Genomic DNA, 22,978 nt, shown 5'->3' on the forward strand with positions numbered 1-22,978 from the left:
CAGGGGTGTCTTCAAGGCCTGCAAGTATTTAGGGTGACAGACCCTGAGCAAACAGAGGTGTGAGAAGGGTGAGGGTCTATACAGGGCGGCCTGGAGCAGAGTCAGTACAGGACAAGGCCCCTCCCTGCACCCTCCAGCAGCTGGCCTTCCGGGGTCCTTTCTCTCTCCTCCTGGGCAGCTCCACTGACTTCCAGCCCTGGGGGCCCCTGTGCCCAGGCGTGTGGGCAGGGGAAGGAGGCCTCCCTGGGGGCTGGGCCGGGCAGGCATGGTGGGCGTGGTGGGCTTCTTGAGAGGCCCAGCCCTGCTGGCAACCTGACCCTGCCAGGTGCCCCCTCCCTGCCCAGTGGGGACACCTCTCTGGTCTGCCCCCACCTCTCTGCGGTGAGTGGAGTATGGCCAGGGGCCTCCTTAGGGCAGGCCTGGGGTGCCCCACAGTCAGCCGGGGGATTGGGGGCCTGGTTGGCTGGCACAGGCTGGGAGTAGGGGCAGATGGTGGCCGTGGGGCCGGAGGGGAAGGCTGATCTACCACCCCACCTGGCTCTGTGCTCATGAAGGGAGGCCTGCCTGGGCCCCCCTGCCCCTCCTCACCACCCCAAGCCCCTTAGATGGCGCAGACAGGTTGCCTTGGGCCTGTGATGGGGTCTCCCACCAGGGCTGTCTCTGATTTCAGGTGATGAGCTGCCTCACCTACTACGGCCCAGGGGGTATATGTGGGGGCCCATGGGGCATCCCAAGTAGGGAGGACATGCTGCAGTGGGCAGGGTGGTCAGGGGCCCCTGGGCAGCCTCTCCTGCTGCCTCTCCCAGCTCTGTGAGCCCACCAGCCCCCCCAGGCCACCCTCAGTGCCATGGGTGCCCACCTGCCCCTTCCTCCCTCCCCAGTGCAGCCTTCCCCGGACACACAGGCTGGCACTGTTCAGAGGGCCAGCAGGACAACAGAGTGCCTTTTGTGGCTGGGGTCTAGAAATGCCATTAGCGACCTGGGGTGGGTGGGGAGGGGAAGGAGGAAGGGCCTGGGTCTTGTCTGTGTGCTAGGCAAGGCTCGGGGAGGGTCTGGCAGGCTGAGGTGAGGCTGGAAATCCCTGGAGCCCCAGGGACCAGCGTCCAGCCCATGCCCTTGTTGTCGGCAGGGAAACCAAGGCACCGAGGCTTATGATCACAGGCAGGGGATATGGGCAGATCACTCTTTTTGGATACATCTGGGATGGTGGTAGGAGGTGGGTGTGGCGTCCCTCTGCTGATGGGGACCCTGCCAGCCTCCATGCCAGCCGATACGGAGCCTGCCCCGTGGGAGTCCCAGAGATTGGAGACTGGTCCTGGTGTGTGGTCAGTAAACTAGTCATTGTCTCTCTCCCTCGTCGCTTTGGCTCCAGCTACTTGTCCCCGCCTGGCATGGCTATCTCTCTGAGGTCCCCCACCCCTCTCCCCAAGGACAACCTGCAGGCTCTGGGAGGCCATGTGACAGGCTAGGGGTAGAAGCTGAGATGTGGGCTGTACACCTGGAGAGCCTCCTGGCAGCAGGGCATTTTGGTCCTGAGGATGTGATGGGAGAGGCAGGACCTGGGTGTGGGGGCTTGTGTGCTAATTGGTCACTGTCCTTGGGAAACCAAGAGGGACAGTGAGTGATGGGCACTGCAGTGACCCAGGCTGGTGTATGGGAAGCCAAGGGCCAGACAGGGGACCCTGTGGCATGGGGGAGATAGTCACCTGTCACCCAGTGAGCACCACTAGAGAGGAGTGCCCAGTGACCATGCTGAGCCGCGGCCCTGGGTCAGAGCCCACGAGCTTTTTCCACCCCTCACCTTTGGTCAGCAGGCTGGCAGAGTTTGACCCCAGCAGAGGCCTTGTGTGCTTGGTGTGGCTGAGGGGAGAGGGGAAGCCAGCTCGGGGGAGCCCAGCCCAGAGGGAGCCACAATTCAGATGCCCCAGCTGGAAGCCCAGTAATCTCCATGACCCTGTCTCTCCTCTGACCCCCTCCTGTCCCAGACACCACACAGGCCTCCTTCCAGCTCCCCCTGCCTGCACCTGCCTTCTCCGAGTCAGAGGGATCCCACCAGTGAAGACCAGGTCCTGCCCCCTCATTCTAGGGTCCTGCTCGAGGGGGCAGGTGGGAGCTCCCCCACACTCCCTCACCCCATCCAAGCTCTGATCACCCAGGCCTGGGATGGACTCAACTTGTCAACCTCCACCCTCACTGTGTGGCCCAGGGCCCAACACAGGTGTACCCTGGCCCAAGCCTTGGAGGGGCCTCTGAGGCATTTATCCAAGGCCTTGTTGCAGCATTTCAGGCAGGCAGTTAGTGGGCATGGAGAGGCTTAGGCTCTGGAAAGCATCTGTGGGTCTGTTTGGGGTGGGACAGAGGGTACAGCATGGCAGGTGGAGGGTGTGTGACCACTGGCAGGCACAGGTGCTGTCCCTGCTGGCGGCCTGGGCCTCCTGCCCAGCTCTGCCCCGAGATCCAGCCAGAATAGGCAGGGCGGGCCAGTTCCGTGGTGCTCAGACTCATCGCTGGAAGCCTTCTGGCCAGCAGAGCCTGCCCCAATGCCCAGGGCGTGGAGCAGTTCAAGTTTAGAGGACGGTACCCTCTGTGGAGTCCCAGGGCTCCAAGGAACCCTGTTCGAGAACCGCATGGGTGGGCTCTTCTGGGCTGTCTTCTGGCCCCAAGAGCCAGCTGAAGGATCACTCCAGAGCCTCAGTCCTGGGGGTGCGGCTGCCTGAAAGGGCTTTGCCCTGATCTGCCCCTAAACCCCCTCCCCACTGCTACCTCCCACCTCCTCAGGGTCCAGGCCAGAAATGTCCCCTCCACACCCCACAGCCCAGCTGGGGCTGGAGGTTCTCTCTTATGTGTCCTGAGCAGCCTCCCCCTGCCTCCTTCCCCCCCGCAGTCCAGCCCCTCGTGCGGCCAGGGCGGGCTTTCCAAGGGGCAGTTCTGACTGGGGTGCTATCCTGCTTCTCATGCTCACTGCCACCGCCTGCCCTCTGTGCAGGACAGAGGGGGTGGGCCTGGCTCCCTGACAGGCGCTGAAGGAGAGGAGTGAGCTGGTGCAGACGAGGCCGCCCCACAGGGATGCCGGGAGGGCCTGGACTCGGCCCTGCTCCTGCAGGCCCTGGGACAGGGGCAGGATCCAGATTGGTTCTGCCTGGCCTGGGGCAGTGCCAGGCCGTGCAGAGGGCAGGGACTTTGTCCAGCAGGCCTGGGCTCGGAGCCTGGTGTGGGCGCCCAGGACCCTCAAGCCCCCACCAGGGTGGCTCCTCTGTGGCCCCCATGAGCCCATCTGCAAACTGGAGCCACAGCAGGTGCCCCCAGGACTGCTGCTGCAGGAACTCAGTGCCTGGCTCAGGGTGGAGCCCAGCGGTGGTCCCCTCCCGCCGTGAGCCCTGCTGTTTCCTCCAGGCCCGTGAGTCCACAGCTTGGTGGAGGCGGCCCTGCTCACACCTGCCTCCACCACCTTCTCACCCCCAGCTCAGGATCCTGAGCTTCTACTCCGGGCTGTACCTGCTATCCAGACGGGAGGGCTGTGGGGTGGGCTGCCAGGGGCTGGGATGAGGAGGGGAGAGTGTGGGCCTGGCCTGGGCCATCTCAGACTGTGCGGGCCTTGACCCCGGGTCAACAGGGACAGGACAGAGTGAGGTGGCTGTCGTGTGGCGGGTAGGGTGGTGTTGGGGAGGCACTGGACTTCGATCAGACGTTCCACTGGGGTTCTCCAGGGCATCAGAGGGTCTGTCCCAGGGCTGGGGCCCCAGGTGTTGGACTGGCGGCTGCATTAGGTCCCAGCTTGGGTGCAGGGAGGGGGTGTTACAGCTAGGGCTGGGGTCCAGGTAAGTTTTCAGGTCCCACTGCCACCCTGTGGTGAGGCCGAGGGGACAGCCTCCCAAGTGTGGGACCTTGGTGCCAGCCTCTATCCCAATACGTGTGGGTGGGTGGCCAGGAGAGGTGGCTCTGCCCACGTCCAAGACAGTCCCCAGAATGGTCCAGAGGGAGGGCAAGAGAAGGGTCTTCCCGATGCCAGGGGCCAAGTGCGGGTTTGCCCAGCACTGCTCCTGAGGGCCAGCGTGAGGAGTTTGCAAGTTCTCTCTCAGGGGACCTGAACGTTTGCCACTAAAGAGCCCCCACAGAGCTGCCCCTGGTGACCTAGCATCCCCATTCCGCCTCTCTCCCCCTGGGGTCCCCTCCTGCCCCATCTCTGGGTAAACCAGCAGGTCCAGTGCTTACCCTTATGCCAGGAGCGTGAAGCCTCACTCGCACTTACAGATGGGGACACTGAGGCTGGGAGGTGCGGACTGGCCCTGCGTCCACACAGCCATGAGAGGGGCAGCCCGAGTCCAGCCAGTCCTGGCCTGGGTGGCTCAGAGCCGGAGGCTGCCCACGCCCAGCTCTTGTGCCTACAGGCCCGCCAGGAGGGACGCCAGCAGGGGACTGCAGAGTGGGGACCGACCTTGTGTCACTGGCCAGTTGGGGCCAGGCAGCAAGAAGCAGTGAGTCCCTGTGGGCAGGCGGCCGGCATGCGCAGGGTCAGCACCGGAGGTGCCAACACCAGGATCCCAGGCCAGCTCTGGGCCGCAGGCTGCAGTCTCCCTCCTCCGCCCGCTGGCCCAGCTGCTGCGTGGGGCGATGGCCCGCCAGGGGCTTTGGGGAGGGTGGGAAAACTGAGGCTTGGAGGCAGAAGAAAATTCCCAAGGTTCACGTGGAGGCAAGTCCAGGATGGACGGTGCTGGCTTCCTGACCCCAGGATAGCTCTGCTGCGTCCCTGCTCACCCAGGCTGGGAGCTGCCCCCCTCCCCCAGGTTTAAGCAGGCAGCACACAGCCAGCACCCTCTCCTGGAGCAGGGCAGGTCACCCCAGGGTCATGAGAATCGGGGTCAATCTGGGGTGGTACGGTATGGGTACTCCTGCCTCCTCACTGTGACCCCGTCCAAGCCTTGGTTTCCTCACCATGAAATGCGGGGAGGGCAACAGTGCTGGCCTGGCCAAGGCGGGAGGCAGGGGTCAGTCTAGGCTGAAGCCTGGACCCAGTGGCTCCAGGAGACTCCAGGGGAGGGGGGAGAGGGCAGAAAAACTTCCTGACAGGAGCACTGATGGGACCCTGAAGGGTGCACCTGAGGGGTTATTTGATGGGCAGCAGAGCAGGTGGGGGCAGGGAGGAGGCAGTTGGACGTCAAAGTCACAGCCAGAGACTGGGGTCTGATCCCACCGTCATCCCCCAAAGAATAGGTCACTCCTGCAGTGAGGGGGCAGAGGTGGGAGAGATCTCTGTACCCACATGGGCTGAGGCGCAGAGGATGGGGGCTTCAGGGAGGCTGGAGGATGGCTGCAATGACCTTTCTCCTCCAATTCCCTGTCCTCCTTCCCCTCTGGCTGGGTTGTAGATCCTTCCCTGAAAGATGGGCTAGGAGAAGGGGTAAGGTCACAGAGGCCCAGAGGAGAAATGACCCCTATGGCCATCACAGGGCTTGCAGGCAGGCCCAGAGTCTGGGGGACCATGCCAGACTGTCCATCCAGATGGGCACAGCCGAGGCCCCTGTGGCCTGCGGCCCTGGCCAGGGCTGCCCACTGTTCCCTCCCAGGCCTAGGTGGGAGAGGACGTGCCCGGGCCCCTCGCTCCCTGTCCCTGCAGGTGGACACACTGGCAGGTGGCAAACAGACAGGTACATACAGCAGGTGCCTGAGAGCAGGGCCAGGGCCTGTGTCAGGGCCCCAAGCCTGGGGTGGGCACTGACTCCAGCATACCCGAGTCCTATCCTCCCCAGGGGCCTTATGGTCCCCTCTTCTGTTTTCTCCTCCAGCTGCTGCTGGCAGCCCCAGGCCAGCATCAAGGGATCAGATGTTAGGAGTCACCGTTGCCCCCTGGGTCGTCGGAATGCCCCTCCTCCAAACTGCATACACCTCTGGTGATTAAAGCCCTAGGGAGCACCAGTCTGGGGGGTTTAAACTTCTCTACGTCAGCTGTCCCCTCTGCAGGGAGGTGAATGCTCTTGAAAGGCCTTGTAGCAAGAGATGCTTGTGGCTCACAAAGTGTACTTTTTTTTTTAAGTCAGCTGAAATTGTACTTCTTTGTATACACACACAAGCACAGATATCTATATCTGTATCTATATCTATATCATCTATATCTATGTCATCTATATATATGACTATATTTGCTGCTGGTTCAGACTTTTTTTTGAGAAACATCATTGGAGGTTTATTGCAGACCAAGGGGTCTGTCAGGAGCACCCCCACAAGGGGAAAGTCCCTGCCACAAAGACAGAACCTAGGTGCTCAGGGCCGCCTATAGGTACAGGTGTCTTGACCCCAACTAGAGAGGAAATTGCAACAGCGCCATGATTGCCAGTTTCCTCAAGAAAGGTTGGCATGAGAATACTAGAGAAATGGCAGTCTGTGAATCCAGGACCTGGGGTCCTGGTTCAATCAAAGGGAAGGTAAGGGCCTCAACAAGGGGGATGAGTTGGAGCCCAGGCCTCAAGGCTTCTAGCAGGGCAGGAAGAACTTTCAGGCCACTGCAGCGCAGGTCAGCAAGAGGACCCTAAGGCCATCAGGGCACTGGGGTTCTCCTGGATAGAGAGGCATGACGGCTGGATCCTGGGATTCACACGAGTTAGGAAAGGGAACTCCCTACACTGGAACTGGTATAACCGAGGGGGTTCTAACAAGATAATCTTGGAAGGTTTCCTCTTAAGCTCAAAAGAAAGCACAATATGGCAGAGGACAGAGAAACTGGTACAGGGTGTCTGGAGGAAGAGGATCAAGGGCTCATCCATCTTGGCTGAGGACTCAGGTTGGGCTCCAGGTCCTATAAGTTGCAAAGCCACTCTCCCTGGCCCATGGACAAACTCGGAGGGAGATTCACTCACCAGGACATAGCCCTAGTGCTGCTGCCACTTGAGGATTCCTGCAGGTCGCCACAGCTTCAGAAGTCCCACCCTCCACTGGGAGCCTGATCCTGGCCTGGCTTACAGATGTCTGAGTCAGGCAAGTGGGGCTCTGATGAGTACACCTTCCCTGGGGGCAGAGGCTGGTACAGTGGGCACACACCCAGAGGAGCTGAAGGTGGAAGACAGAAACCACATGGCGAGAGGCAGTGGCCTGGAACAGGGCCCAGCGACCTTGCAGAAGTTCAGCCAGGTGGCTGTGGGGCTGGGGAGCACTGATCGTGGTATCGGGGGGAAAAACTCATGACCCGCACATCAGTAGACCAGAAACAACAGGAAACATTGTGGGATCTGGAAACCCTTTTCTCTAGCTGGTTAAAGTAGACTCAGGCTCCTGGAAGAAGTCCTAGTTGGGGAGACAAGTGTGGGTCCTCAATATATATGTCCAAGTGCAGAGGGAGTTCACAGTCAGCAGTCTCCAGAGCTACAGTGAGCCTCATGCACTGCTTCACAGCCCCAATGCTCCCAGGCTTCATCCAGAGATGTGACAAACTCTCAGCTGAGAAAGACACTAAGGAATCCGTGGAATTGCCACTGAGCAGGTCAGTCAGTGAGGATTCAGGCAGTGCTCTGTTAGTACCCAGCACCTCTGGGATGTCCCGGGAGCTCTCCAGTTCCTAGGGCCCACTCATCCCGGACAGTGAGGCAGGACGCACAGCCAGCCAGCTCCAGAGGATGCTGCGATCTTCAGGATGAACCACCCTTCTCCAACAACATTGGCGTGAGGAGGGCCAGGAGCCATGAGTTGGTACACTTGCCCTGGATGCAAGAACTCAAACCAGCGGACTGAGGAGCCAAGGAAGATGAGGAGAACCTTCTGATCCATGTTTTCATCTTCCATGGGCTCCGGTGGGCCCCATCCAGGTCCCTCCTTCCTCTGAGTGCCCCTAAGCCAGTTCCCTGATACATGGAACCTGAGGGCAGGCTTGGGCACCTCTGAAATGGCTCTTGGGGGGACATGAAAGTTCCTCTTCATCAATGCCTCCTGTGGGACAGCAAGAACAGCCGGCTCTGTCCTCCGTGGGGACCCTGTGGGAGGGAGGGCTCTGTCTGAGGAGGAGTTGAGGAGCTGGCTGAGCGAAGGAAAGGTCTGGGCACAGACAGGATCAGAAAGAACTGGACATAGACTCTGGCCTGCTCCTTCTGGATGAAGCCTGTGATGCTCAGCTCCTTCCAGGAAGGGAAGTTGCTTCTGACAATACTTTCTATGACCAACTGGAACCCCTCTGCCTGCACCAGGCAGCCTAGGAGCCCAGGGTTGGTGAGGGGTTGTGAGGGGTTGGCCAGGAGTAGGAACCAGTTTGGTCCCAAAGTTTCAGATGTTTATGAGAAGAAGGCACCAGGACCCCAAGTAGAATTGGGGCTGGGTGGAAGGCAGAGGGCAGCAGAGCTACAACCAGGCAGGGTGCTGATGGAGTTGGCAACTGGGCAGGAGAGAAGCCTCTGGGAGGGGCAGAAGGGTCTTAAGGTCAAAGGAGGCCCAGGCCCTACACCTCCCTTCCTCTTTCAGGGCAGCCAGAGTAGGGAAAGAGCTGGGGGTCTGCAGCCGAGCATAGTTCTGGAGTGGACAGTGATGAGGCTCTTCAAGGGTCTCATTTTGTGGATTCCGACCAGGGCAGCAGGGTGGAAAGAGGACCTCGCAGGTAGGGGCCAGGATTTGTAGTCCCAGGCTGGGGCTCCCAGGAGAGGAATGCTGCAGAACCTGGTGGTGTCTCAGCATGTGGGCACACAGCTTGTTGGCCAGCTCCTCCAGGGCCCTGGTGGCCCATGGGTAGAGGGGAAGTCCTAACTGATGTTCCCACACCAGCAGCTCATACAGGGCGGCCCCTGGGCTCAGTGGGAAGACTGAGTCTCCGGCATCTGATAAGAGAAGCCCCGAAGTCAAACGGCGCCACGGAGGCAGGAGGCCAGCACAGGCCTTCGTGTCCCTCTGCCCGCTGACTGCAGGAGGTGAGCACCTGGAGCTGCGGACAGACTGCTGGTCCCACTGCTCGCCTGCAGCCAAGGAGATGCTGGTGGGCGAGGCAGAGCCTCAGCTGCCCATCTGACTCCTCGAGGCCCGCAGGCCAATTCAACACATCAGTGATTGTTCCCGTGTATGGTAAGTGTCTGGAGTCCTGGACAAGACCTTCTGGACCCTTCTTGTCTTGGGGGTTGCTGGGCTTGAGGAGTTGAGGGCAGGTCCAGCCTCTGAAAGGGGCCCATCCAGCTCCACTTCCAGCTTGCACACACATTCTGGTTTCAGTGGCAACAGCTGGGAGGAGGGACCAGGCATCCAAACCCGGTAACGGCTGACCACGGAGCTTGGACCATGGAGCAGCTCTGTCAGCACATAGGCCCTACCAGGCCAAAGGGCTCGGTGCCACACCAGCTGGGCGGGGACCTGCACAATGACAGACACATGGCTGCCAGCTGGGAATGAGCCACCAAGAGACAGGATGAAGTAGGCTTTTTTTTTTTTTTACTTTTTACCAGAGCGCTCAATCGAACCAGCATTCCAGCAAGGTTTGCTGCACTTGCTTCTCACAGCCCAGGGTACCAGTGTTAGCTCTTATGCAGAGGCTTCTGTTCCTGCACTTGTATTCCAAGTCCCCTGATAGGTCTGTTAGTGTCCCTAAAAGTAACAGCTGTTCCCAGCCCAGGGGGACCCCATGTGGCCCAGCCTCCTGGGCCCAATTCTGGTATGCAGTCCTGCTCCAGGACAAGGGACTGCAGCACAGGAGACGCTGCTGGGTCCTGAGATCCTTCACTGAGACAAAGCCATAGCTCAGAGGTAGTGTAAAACCCTGGTGCCTTCCCTGGGACAAGCAGTCTTCATACAGTCAGTTACCAACTCAGTCAACTGGACATCACGCTCCTTGCCAGGTGGACATAGGGTCTCTTGGATGAAAGCCTGGGCAGCCTCCAGCCAGGCTTGTTCATGAGGAAAGTGAAGCCAGTTCAAACACCTTCCTGATCATCAGAAGCAGGAGCCTCAGCCCGGGAGGCAGCCCTGACGCGCCCAAGCCTCCGCCCCTGGAAAGCACGCAGGCTGGTACAGACTTTTCAACAGTTAATGGGGAAAAGCATGGCCATGACCACAGATGTGAAAGAAACTTGGCTTCTTTTTATTAACACTTGTTTGAACAGACCTCTTTTTCATCATGCCTTAGGTAGGATTTTAAGTCTATCTCAACACATTTTTGAGACCATGTTAAAACAAAATAGGAACAGCTCTTAGAACCTGTTTTAAAATGAATGTCTCTTGAAACCTGTTAAAATGACCAGTTAAATCCACAGATGCCTTTCAGGAAACTGGCAGCAGACACCAGCGCTGCATGTCAGAGGGGTCATGGGGTTTGCTGTGGCCAATCACAGGGTCTTGCTGTGTATGAGGGACCATTGCTCCCTTGCTCAGCTGATTCCTTACCATGGAACTGTCTGAAAAATCACATTTTTGTGAATTACTCGTGTTCTTCCAGATGGCAGTTTTTAGGGCTTAATGTTCTAGAGGAACAAAGTTCCGTGTTAGGAGAAGAGTTTTATTCTGTGATGGGTGTGCTTCTGAGATGCCAAAATGGAGCCTAAGATATTGAATTGTAATGTCAAGCACACGGCAACACAGAAGAGATCCCAAAGAGGTGTTCCTGTCACTTCAGGGTTGTTGAATGAAGTCACCCACAAATGCTCTTAGCAATGTAGGAATCCTCCTCCTAAACACTCAGAAGGCATTAAGTCCTGATGGAAAGGTATTAATTGGAAATAATGTGTCTTTTTGAGAATCCTAGATTTCCAGCCAATGCCTGAGCACCTTCTCCTACAAACATGAAGGCTCGAGAAACCTACCTGTGTTGAGACCACAGGGATAATTCACTGTGTGACTGCACAGAGGGGAGCCCACCCACTAAAGTCTGAGCCTGTCTTCCTACTTTCTACTTGGACTCAGCCACGGAATTGGTAAATATTCATGTAGCATTTCCTGCACATCTTTTAATTTTTGCAGTTTTTCTGAATCTGTGACTTGAATGTTAAGTTGAAAAGCCAGTGTTTCCAACTTAGTAGGAAAATGTGAGGAATACTTTGAACTGTTAATTATTTTTTCTTCCTTTTAGAGGTAAGGTCATAAAGTATGTCTGTGGGTAGTCTTTTTCAATAATAAAGCAAGACCATAATATAGGCAAGACAACAAAATGCATTGATTCAGAGAGGCCTCGGTTCAAAATATGACCCTGTTCTTATTGTGGGACACTGTAACTTACACTCTAATGCATCTCAGTTTCTTTAACCATGAAATGGTGGGGAGGGTATAGCTCATGTGGTAGAGCACATGCTTAGCAGGCATGAGGTCCTGCGTTCAATCCGCAGTACCTCCTCCAAAAATAAATATGTAAATAAAACCTAATTACCTCCCCACTACCAAAAAACAGATTAAAAAAAACCAATGAAATGAAAATCATAATATACAACTAATAGAAATTGTATAAAATAGCTTATCAAATGCCTAGTCAATGTATTCATCAAATCTGAATTGATCAAATCTGATATATCATCTATTCTGGAGGAAAAATTAAAATAAAATATTTACAATGAACCTGGTCTGAGGTGGTATCATGTGTGACCGTGCATTGGTGGTTTTAACATTCTTTAGAGATGCTGGCTGAGGTCCTGTGGGCAAACATGTATCTGGAAAATGTGTCTATTCCTGTCAAAATTAATTGTTGCCCCTTTCAAGGTAGAAGGGGCTCCTCCAGTGTCCTCAGCCTTGTAGATGCTGCAACAAACACAGGAGTGCATGTATCTCTTTGAGAGGATTCCTTCTTTTTGAAGGCTGAGTACTATTCCATTGTCTGACTGAGTCTTTTAATTTCATGTCCCAGTTTTTCCTATAGCAGTGCTGGCCTCTCTACTCAGTGTGAGCCATTGTTTCTTCTGCATTTCTGGGACCTGTCCTGGTGGTGAGATTGCATCCTCTCAGGATGCTTCTCAGACATTAAATTCTCTGTTTTGTAAGACTATTCCCAAAGGGAGAAACTTCTTTAGCCAATCTTTCCTTCTGCATACTCTTTGTCTGGTTTTTGGGTTTTTTTTTTTTTGTTTGTTTGTTTGTTTTTTTGAGATGCAGAGGGAGATAACTAAGTTTATTTACTTAGTGAAGGTACTGGGGAATCGAACTCAGGGCTTCAGGTGTGCCAAGCATGTACTCTAACCACTGACCATACCCTCCCACACCGTTCTGGCTACTCTGAATGAAGCACCATCAGCATCCTGTCCCTTGCATACTCTCCAGGTTCCTGCTGGCACACACTGGCTGGTTTCTGCAGCAACCTCACAGGTCAGCACATCCCTCACCAGGCTGTGATTAGTTATTGGCCTAAAGGACTACAGGGCTGATCCTGGGGGTGGGGACAGGCACATGTCTCTGTATTGCCTTTAAGCAAGCAGAGGATGTTAGCTTTTGGTAGGAAGGGGTGGATCACTCAGAGGAATTTGGGAACTCAAAGATTTTCAGAGGCATCAACCCAGATATTCCATTCCATATATTGGGGCCCCCTTCTTTTTCAACCTTGGCAAAGCAGGCCTTCTTCTGATGGAAGTAAAGCTTTGGAGCTCAGTTACTCCCTTTGATGAGGGCCTGGCCTCAGCTGTCCCTGCTCTCCTGTTGCAGGAGATGAGAACCTCTTCACTAGCAGTGGCTCACACTTGCCTCTCCATTGTGTTAACTGCACTCAGTCTGTCACTGAAATTTCCTAGAGTGGTGGCTCTCAAAATATGGTCCCCAAAAGAAGTATCGGTGTCACCTGGGAACTTGTTAGAGAGGCAGATTCTCAGAACCCACCAACTACCAAACAGGAACTCTGGGGCTGGGCTGTGGTTTTTTAAAAAAAAATTTTTTTATTGAAGTGTTGATTTACAGCGTTAGTTTCAGGTGTACAGCAAAGGGACTCAGTTATACATATACATACATATTTTTTCAGATTCTTTTCCATTATATGTTATTACAAGAAATTGAATACAGATCCTTGTGCTATACAGTAGGTCCTTATTGTTTATCTATTTTATATATAGTAATGCTTGTCTGTTAATCCCCAACCCCTAATTTATCCCTCCCTGCCCTTTCCCCTTCAGTAACCATAGTTTGTTTTCTATATCCATGAGTTTGCTTTTGGTTTGTAAATAGAATTTGCTTTTTGGGGTTATTTTTATATTCCACATATAAGTGATTATTTGTCTTTCTCTGATGTACATCACTCAATGTGATAATCTTTAGGTCCATCCATGAGCAACCTGTATTTTAACAAGCCCTTCAGATGATTCTGATGCCTTTGAAAATTGAGAAATTACTGTTCTAGACTAGAACACCAATCAAGCCTAGAAGTAGCCACCTAATTCCGTTGTCATATTTCCGTGATGTTGTACACTATCCAAACTGACCAGGGATGAAAGTTTAGCAACTGGATCATGACTTTGTGTCAGAGGCTGTGTGTGCCCACCAACACCCAGTGATGGGGTCCTCACTGTCTGCCATGCAATAGTGGTCCAGTGCCAAAATCCCATCTCATTACTTGTTTTTTTTTTTTTGACCACTCCTGACACAATTATCACAGGTTCCACTTCTCTGGAAGCAGATTTTGAGATGGTCTAGTGTGCAGGATGTTGCTTCTGGGCTCAGCACTTATGGAGGGGACAGGAAGGAGGTGGGACTGGGCAGAGGGGGAAGGGGAGCTTCAATGGAGGCCCCCAGGCCTTCCACCTCCAACTGGCTCACATATGGGACTTGGGATGCTGTGGGAGGGGACAGGTCTGCAGAGAGACAGCTCACTTCAGTGGAGGGTGGTCCATATGCTGACAGCTGAGGGATCTCTCCCTCAAGCTCTCCCTTCAGCTGGGGTTCTTTCTTGAAGGAGGACTGGGTGGACACATTTCAGAGTTCACTACCCCATATGAAGTTTCTTCCTTCATCAGGGATAAAGACAGACTTGATACAAATGCCTCTGTTAAAGGGGGAGGCTGTAGCTGCAATGGTAGAGCACATACTTAGCATGCACAAGGTCCTGGGTTCAATCCTCAGTACCTCGTGTAGCACAGGGAATTGTACTCAATTTCTTGCAGTAACCTATAATGAAAAAGAATGTGTTTTGTTTTTTTGTTTTTGGTGGGGGAGGTAATTAGGTTTATTATTTTTTTAATGGAGGTGCTGTACAGATACCCTTCTATATAGACAGAATCAAGTTAATATCTTCCTTAAGATAACCAAGTGGGTAAACTATTCCACTGTTGCATATTTAAAATACAAAACACTTATCAAGTACAAGAATAAAAGGGGAGCTTCCAAGATAAGTTTCCTCCCCAAGTCTTGCCTTCTTAAGTATGTGGTTTTGCTGAATCGTGTGGATAGATGAATTCGTTAGTTTCCCCCTTTACCTATTCCCTTTCTAAATATTGTTCTCTACAGGAAATTAAAAAAAAATTTTTTTTTGAAGTGCTTTTGGAAACAGTGTAAAAACTTCAAGGCTTTTCATTTTCCCTGCAAAGAACGAGCTGGATGTGGGATTAAGAGAAGATTGGGCTCCATCTGGCGGCTAATTTTGAGATTAGCTCTCAGAACTAGGAACTGACCAAATTTGGAAATGTTGTAATTCTCTTATAAATAATAGGGAAAAAAAAAGATCATCATGCAAAAGGGCATGGGGGTCAAACCATCAGAGTTAACGCAGTTTCTGTCAGGGCTCTTGGGATTGTCTTAAAATACATGCATAAAAAGTAACTAGTTGTCTTTCTATGGCAAAACAAGCCCCATGGAAATTTGAAGAGTGGGGTGTTTATAGTGCAAAGGGACAGAAACAATCCTGCATAGATGTCCTTGAAAAGAGGGCGGTCAGGGGTGGTAGAGAGGCCTGACATCCCAAGAGAGGGCAGCTGTGAGACTGTGACAGTATGTCTGTTACCTGCTCGCCCCATGACACACACCAGTAAATCAGTAGACCAGGTGTTGGGGGAAGGAATAGCAACTTTATTTGGAAAGCTGGTAGACTGAGAGGATGGCCGACTAATGTTTTAAGAGAATCCTCCCCTAGTCAGAATACAAAAAATGTTGAGGGGGTTTTGTTGATTGTTGCAAACTTCTTGGTGTAGGAATTCTTTGTTCCTGCAGCTGTCCACGTGGGCCAGCTCATGGTGCTCCTGCAAAACCTCTAACAAAACAAATGTTATTCTCTTTTCTGCAACTTGTTATCTTATGTGAATGTAGAGCTAGCAAGGTTAAGCCTAGAAAACAGGCCAAAGGAACAGATCTAATATGGAGTCAGATTTCTTCTTTTCTGTTGCAGATCTGGAGTGTGACATGCAAGCCTGGGGTCTGTCCAGAGCTCAGAGGGATGCCGGGGTGGGCAGAGGGAGAGGGAGAGGAAGGTGCTTCCTCCACAGTTACCAGAAAGAACAAAACAAATAAGGCACACATTCAACTCCTAAAATTAGAGGAAACAGAATAATCCTTAAAAAATTTTTTTTAAATTGAAGTGTAGTTGATTTACAATGTTGAGTTTCTGGTGTATAGCAAAGTGATTAAGTTTTATACACACACACACACACACACAAGTATATATATATTTTTCAGATTCTTTTCCATTATAGGTTATTAGAAGACATTGAATGTAGTTCTCTGTGCTGTCCAATAGGTCCTTGCTGTTTATCTATTTTATATACTGTATTGTGTATATATTAATCCCAAATTCCTAATCTGTCCCTCCCCTCAATTTCCACCCTGGCCATAACCACAGTTTGTTTTCTATGTCTTTGAGTCTATTTCTGGCTTGTAAATAAGTTCTTCTTTTTTTTTTTTTTTTTTTTTTTTTTTTAGATTCTACATGTAAGTGATAACATATGTTATTTGCCTTTCCCTGTCTGACTTACTTAACTTACTATGATAAACTCTAGGTCCATCCATGTTGCTACAAATGACATTATTTCATGAAAACAGAACAATCTTAAGGATACAACAGAGGAAGTAAAATGGTTAGAGTAGAAACCAATGGAATACAGAACACAGACAGGAAAAATAAAGCCAAAAGCTGTTTCTTTAAAAAGATCAGTAAGACACGAGTCCATACTGACACAACTAAATGATTGAATAAATAAGCGATGGGGAACAGACCAAGTTCTCACGCAGAGAAATTCCAAACAACACATGTAGCTCCTCTGCCCTCCAGGAGGTGGAACCTAACTCCTTGCTCATTAATTCAAAGTGGGCCAAACACAGTGATTTACTTCCAAGATTACTGTCTGGAGAGGAGTATGTGTGTAACTTCACAGTGGAGGAACTCCCTCAGCCAGATGAAACGCTGAAAGTGAAGTCATGCTCACTGTGCGTACCTTTGACTCGATGTGATGGAAGGGTGAGTCATCTCTGGTTTCTTCCCCCAAACCCACAACTCCAGTCTAATCATAAGAAACACTCTGGACACATTTCAGTAGATGGGCATCTTGTAACACACCTGACCAGCACGCCTTAAAATTATCAAGGTAATAAAAACAAGGGAAGTCTAAGAAACTATCACAGCCAAGAGGAGCCTGGGTGACACGATGGCTAAGTGTAATGTGGGATCCTGGAACAGAAAAAGGACATTAGGTAAAGGCTAAAGAAATCAGAATAAAGTGTGGACTTTCAGTTCATCGTAATTATAGATATTGATTCTTCAATGTGTTAAAAGGTAACCTGACACTGAACTATCAGAAAGAGAAATTAAGGAAACAATCCCATTTACCATCACATCAAAAAGAACAAAATCCCTAGGAATAAATCTACCTAAAGAAGTAAAAGACTTGTATTCAGAAAAGTGTAAGACACTGATGTAACAAATGAGATTTGAACGTTCCCTCATACCATATACAGAAATAAGCTCAAAATGGTTTAAATGTAACACATGAAACCATAAACCTCCTAGAAAAAAAGATAGTCAGTACACTCTTTGACGTAAACTGTAGCAATGTTTTCTTGGATCAGTCTCCCAAGGCAAAAGAAATAGAAGCAAAAACAAACAAATGTGGCCTAATTAAACTTAAAAGCTTTTGCACAGCAAAGGAAACCTCTAATAAAATGAAAGGACAACCTATGGAATGGGAGAAAATATTTGCAAATTATGTGACTGACAGAGAGTTCATAGCCAACATATATAAGCGGCTCATACAACTCAATATTGAAAAAACAAACAACTCAGACAAAAAATGGACAGAAGGCCTAAATATACATTTTTCCATAGAAGACATACAGATGGCCAACAGGCACATGAAAAGATGCTCAGCGTTGCTAATTATTACAAAAATGCAAATCAAAACCACAATGAAGTGTCACCTCACACTTGTTCAGAATGGTAATTATCAACAAGACCAGACATAGCAAGTGCTGGTGAAGATGTGGAGAAAAGGGAGCCCTTATACACTGCTGGTGGGAATGTAAATTGGTGCAGCCACTGTGGAAAACAGCATGGAGATTCCTCAAAAAATTAAGAAAAGAAATTAAGACTAGCACTACCATGTGGTCCAGGTATCCCACTTCTGGGTATCCAAAAAAACAAAACACTACAAAACACTTTAAAAAAGGAAGAAAGGAAGAAAGAAAGAAAGAAATACTGCCATTTGCAGCAATGTGGATGGACCTAGAGAATATTATGCTAAGTGAGATAATATCTGGCTCCAAGAAAATGAGGGCTCTGATTAGCAGAGAAAGTCAAATACTGTAGGATTTCACTTATGTGTGGAATCTAAAAAAACCCAAATGAATACATATATATGCAAACTAGAAACAGACTCACAGACAGAAAACAAACGTATGGTTACCAAGGGGGAAAAAGGGTTAGGGGAAATAAATTAGAAGTATGGGATTAACAGATAACAAATGTGAATGCAAGCCATATCAGTAAAAGAAAAATGATGAAGCCATCAAGTCATCAGCCACTGCCACCACCCCTACAGTGAAGACAAGCCTGCAGCCCTGCCTCAGCAGCCACTCACAGTGGTGCACCCTGAGGGGACTCAGAATAAGAAAGGCCAGGATCCTGGCCCTAGATAGCTAGGTGCTTGTCAAAGGAATGATTTCAGTGAGCCCAAATGTTTGCTTCCTCCCATACATAGAATACCGCTAAATTCTTTAACTTGAGATGTCTGGCTTTCTTCAGTTAACAAGTAATCTTTTAACGTTCTGACCACCTGATCTTTGTTGTAAAATTTCTCTATCTCCTAGCTCCTCCCCCATTTCTTTGGAGCAGTCCCTCAGAGCCATCTGAGAGGCTGCCATCCTGGGCCTGAAGGGGTTTGGGGCCTCAGAAATGTCCACCAAATAAACATAACTCTCAACTTTCAGACTGTGCATTTATTTGGGTCAACACAACTACTACACATAAAATAGATAAGCAACAAGGATTTATTGTATAACACAAAGAATTATACTCAGCATCTTAAAATAACCTATAATGATATATATCCTGAAAAAATACTGAATCATTTTGCTGAAAAGCTGAAACCAACACAATATTGTAAATCAACTATACTTCAATTAGAAAAAAAAAAAAGGAAAAAAGAGAGTCTAAGTAAGTGCCTCACCATAATAATGGACTTGTCAAAGGCTCTGAGAAAACAGCTGCAAATTTGAGCCCTTATTTTCTTGGATCCAGATATTTAGTTGGCATTTCTAATTTAAATAAAATGTGAACAAGACAAGTTTTCAATTATGTTAACAGACCAGGTCAATACATGGAATGACAAAGATATTATAATGACAAAACAAACTTTATGTCATGAAGGAGAGACAAAGGAAAAACCTGAAGCCCCAAGAACTTGCAAATGAATATGGATTATAAAAAGCCTGGGTGGCCCCAGTGGGGGGTGGGGGGGAGGGCTCCAGCTGGGAGCAGTTCTCTCCCTTACCCCCCAGGGACCCATGCCCAGCAGGAGATAGAAAGGGTGAGGGGTCTGGGAGAAGATGGGCTGGCAGCTGTAGGTGGAGCATTGCCACTCTCAGGGCTGATGGGGACAGAATCCCAGGTCCATGAGCAGCAAGGACACCCCATGGTGGGGAGGTTCTGGGAGATACCCTGGATAGACATTCCCTCAGATCACAGTTCCTACAAGCATCCATCCAATCCTGGCCAGCGGAGTGACATGGCAGGTTATAAACTCCCCTTAGGGGGAGGGTGTAGCTCACTGGCAGGGTATGCGCTCAGTGTGCACAGGGTCCCAGGTTCAATACCCTGTACTGCCACAAAAAATAATAAATAGGTAATCCTAATTATCTACTTCCACTGGAAAAAATTAAAAGCTCTCCACATTGTTTTGCCCACCTGGGACTTTCTCCTCCAGAATCCAAGTCATGAGACCTAGAGCCAAAGGAGCTCCCCCTCCCTGTGCCTTTGGGCTTGTGGCTAACATGCCCGCTCCCCTGAGGGCTGCCTGAGTGGGGCCCCTTGCACCTACTGCCAGAGGCATTTTTGTTTCCTTAATCCTTTAGGCTAGGGCCTGAGCTCCCAGGGAAATAGAGGAGAAACATTTCAACTTTCCTGTTTATAGAAATGAAACTTAAATGGACTCTTAAAAAAAATACATCTTTTTATCCTTGGGGGGAGGGCAATTAGGTTTATTTATTTCTTTATTTCTCTTTAATGGAGGGACTGGAGAATTGAACCCAGGGCCTTGTGCATGCTAGACACATGCTCTACCACTAAACCACACTCTCCCCCAACAAGCACTTTTCTTGATCTGTCAAGCGTATACAGGGAGTCACCTATGGTCAAATGGCCATGTGGTAGACCTAGTTCTCATTAGTTAACACCACTGTTGATGTTGACTAGGGCTAACTGGTTGATGAATATGACAATAAGTGTACTTGTGAATAATCCATGTTTGGCTATGTGTTTTGGGCCTCAGGATTAAAAGAATATCTAAACATTATCCCTAATGCCTAAAGGAGCTAGTAGCAGAGTCTGAGATATATTACACGAAAAGTGACACACTTATGCGAGGGTCCCACACTGTTCTTCCCTCATCTGTAAAATGGGCGGTCACATTCATTTTCATAGGGGTATTATGATTTTATAGATTATGAAGATCAAGTCAAGTGAGTGTAAAGCATGTAACAGAACCTGTCACACACCAAATTCTCAGTAAGTGATATTCTAAAGTTTAAAAAAAGGCGGGGTGCAGGTTTGACTTACGTAGGTCTTGGAGATCTGACTCGGAAGTAATTAGTCAATGAACCAGAAAACTGCAGCCCCAATTGCAATCCTTTTTCTTCCACTTATGGTAATACTCAGAAAAAGTCAAGTGACTGATAAAGCTATTTAATCCAGTGTCGACGGAAAAAAATGCACAACCTACAATTTGAGAAATATGTTCTATTTCTCAGACTTACTGAGGGACTCGAGCCCAGAAGGCAGCCTCTCAGGTAGCTCTGAGGGACTGCTAAGAGGTAAGAGAGAAGCCACAACTAACACGAGACAGTCGGAACGTCAGAAATCAAAGTTAATTAAAGAAAACCACACATCTCAAGTTAAGGAATTTAGTGCTTTTCTATACATGGGAAGACGCAAGAGTCTGGGTGCACTGAAAACCTTCTTTTGATCTGCACCTTAACTATTTAGGGCCAGTATCCTGTGCTTCTCCATCCCAAATCCCTCAGGGTGCATGGTCTGGGGTGGTTGCAAACGCTGCTGGTTTCATGGCCGCAACATTGTTTGTTTACTGATACGGCAGGTGAAATTTTTTCATCCACACCAGGAAAGCTATCCTATTCTATATGAAATAATTAGAATAATGAAGAAACACATACTGATGCTTTTGTTATAGTCTGAAACATTTTTTTTTTTTCAAAATTAGCATTCATGAGAGACTAAAAGTCAATGTTCCTCCTAAGCTCCCTGGGACATTAAAGACCTAGCCACACCTACCTAGTAGAAAACACTATGAAAAGTAGGGCCAACCCTTTGCAATTCTTAGCTTTTTCCCATTTTGGAGAGCAAGCAAAGCCTTTCTTGACAATACAGTTGGAGGATTGATTCCAGAACCACCCTCCCATCTCCCTAGCCACCCCCCAATAACAAAAAATCCGAGGATGTCCATCCCATAAAGTGGCTTAGTAGTTGCGTATAACCTACACACATCCTCCGTTATACTTTAAATCATCTCTGGGTTACTTACAATACCTATTATAATGTAAAATCGTTGTAAATATAGTGTAAATACTATGTAAATACATTTCCAATATGCAGCAAATTCAAATTTTGCTTTTTGGAACTTTCCACAATTTTTTCCTAAATATTTTCAATCCACACATGTGGAAGCTGTGGATACAGAGGGCCGACTATATGTATATTTTAAATTTTTATTTATTACAATTCACGTTTGAGTCCTTAAACAAGTGTCTGCAGGGGGAGGGCAGGTAGAGGGCTGACAACACTTGTTGCCCCTGATTCACAGGAGCCAAAGCAAGATTCTAGCTGGGCCTCTGCGGCCAAGGCTCTGGACCCACCAACCTACCTGCACTCAGATCGCCGTCACGGAGATCACAGTGTCTCGGGGACAGTCTCCTGGGTGGCCTCAGACAGATTTATTTCCAGGGACTGCAGTTCTCCTCCAGGCTGCTGCTCTCGGTGATGAAGAAGAATTCATCAGAAGGAGGATTCTCTCTTTGAAGTGCCTCCAGCATTTCCAAGCTGAGGATCAGTGCCTCTGGAAGGGGAGCATGGAATTGAGCATGTTCACTGCCCAGGAGAACATACGGGACACACAGTGAAGGAAGGGGACTCCGCAGAAAACACTGCTGAGCTTATCCCGCTGGTCACCTTAGAGCAGACCACCTGCATCAGAATCACCCAGGACACCCAATAAAATGATGCTCCATCACTTGTATCATCAAGCATTTCCAATGTGTCCTACACGCTCTAGTGTATTCATTCATTGAAACCTTGGGGAAAACCTTTATGGAGTCTACTATCTGGAGACCCATTTTACAGATGGGGAGACTTGAGGAACCGAGAGATTAAGCAGTTTGCCAGTATGCCTGCATCCTGGGGATGGGAAGAGCTATGTTTTTACAATGCTCCTGGGTTCATTAGGTGAGAATCTAGGACAGGGCAGCCCCCACCAACCCCTCCACTGGAGTTTTATGGCAGAAAGTGGAGGCCAGATGGATTATTTCCCAACTTCTGAAAAGGGAGATTCAGGCAGGAAGGGATTGGGAAGGGCCTGGGCTAGTGTTTCTGTAAGCCTCTGCCTTATTCCTGGCTTCCAGGATTCCAGACTCATGGAATCCTGGCATCCCAGGATGCAAAGGAGTCAAGTCCCAGCTGTGTGGGAGGGGAGCGGTGGGAAGTTTAAGACGCCTCAGTGCAGCAGGGTCTGCAGCACCCAGAGCCTACCACATGAAGCTCCTTACTACCATGCTGCTCCCTTTGGGATTTTTCAATCAAGGAGCAAATCAGCCTTTCTACACACTTTTGGAACCAGCAGCTCCTCCCCAGGGTGAAAACTTCCACTTTGCCCTCAGAGGTTGGTTGTCCCATCTCCAGAAAGACTTTCATCTCGTGTTTGAACCTTGGGAGGTGGACTCTGGATCTATGTGCAGTGGAAGGGTTACTGAGGGATTAGGCGGGGATGGGCAAGGCCAGGAGAAGCCTGGGGTGGGGGCAGGTCCCTGAGACCCCTGCCCAAGAATGCTGGGCACTACCGTAGGGTGAGCGGGTGGAGACCAAGGTGGGGTCATGATTCCAGCACACTTACCGAACATCCTGTCCAGTAGACACGTCTCCACGTGAAGTATGGACAGATTCATATCAGTCTGATGCTTGTGTCAGTATCCCAAGTAGCACAGAGGATCCAGGCCTGGAATGGTTCGTGGTCTCTGGGTTCTGCGAAGGTTGGTCTTCAGCCTGGGTGCCAAGAGTTGTGCCCAGCTCAGGAACTGGAGGGACAGTGGACACCATGCGGATGAGCAGACCAGCCAACAAGTAAGACACCAGGAGATGTGGACCTGCTTGGTTCCAGCCAAGAGTCCTGCCCCCTGCAGCACGGTCTATTGGCCCCAG

The 22,978-nt window shown here is 50.1% G+C and overlaps 1 pseudogene; it reads right to left on the bottom strand.

Moving 5' to 3' along the window:
• Window positions 1–4,382: 4,382 nt before the first annotated feature.
• LOC102512324 lies at window positions 4,383–22,680 on the bottom strand (annotated as a pseudogene).
• Window positions 22,681–22,978: the final 298 nt, after the last annotated feature.

This window comes from Camelus ferus, chromosome 8 (genome assembly GCF_009834535.1).
Source record: "Camelus ferus isolate YT-003-E chromosome 8, BCGSAC_Cfer_1.0, whole genome shotgun sequence".
Classification (NCBI taxonomy): domain Eukaryota; kingdom Metazoa; phylum Chordata; class Mammalia; order Artiodactyla; family Camelidae; genus Camelus; species Camelus ferus.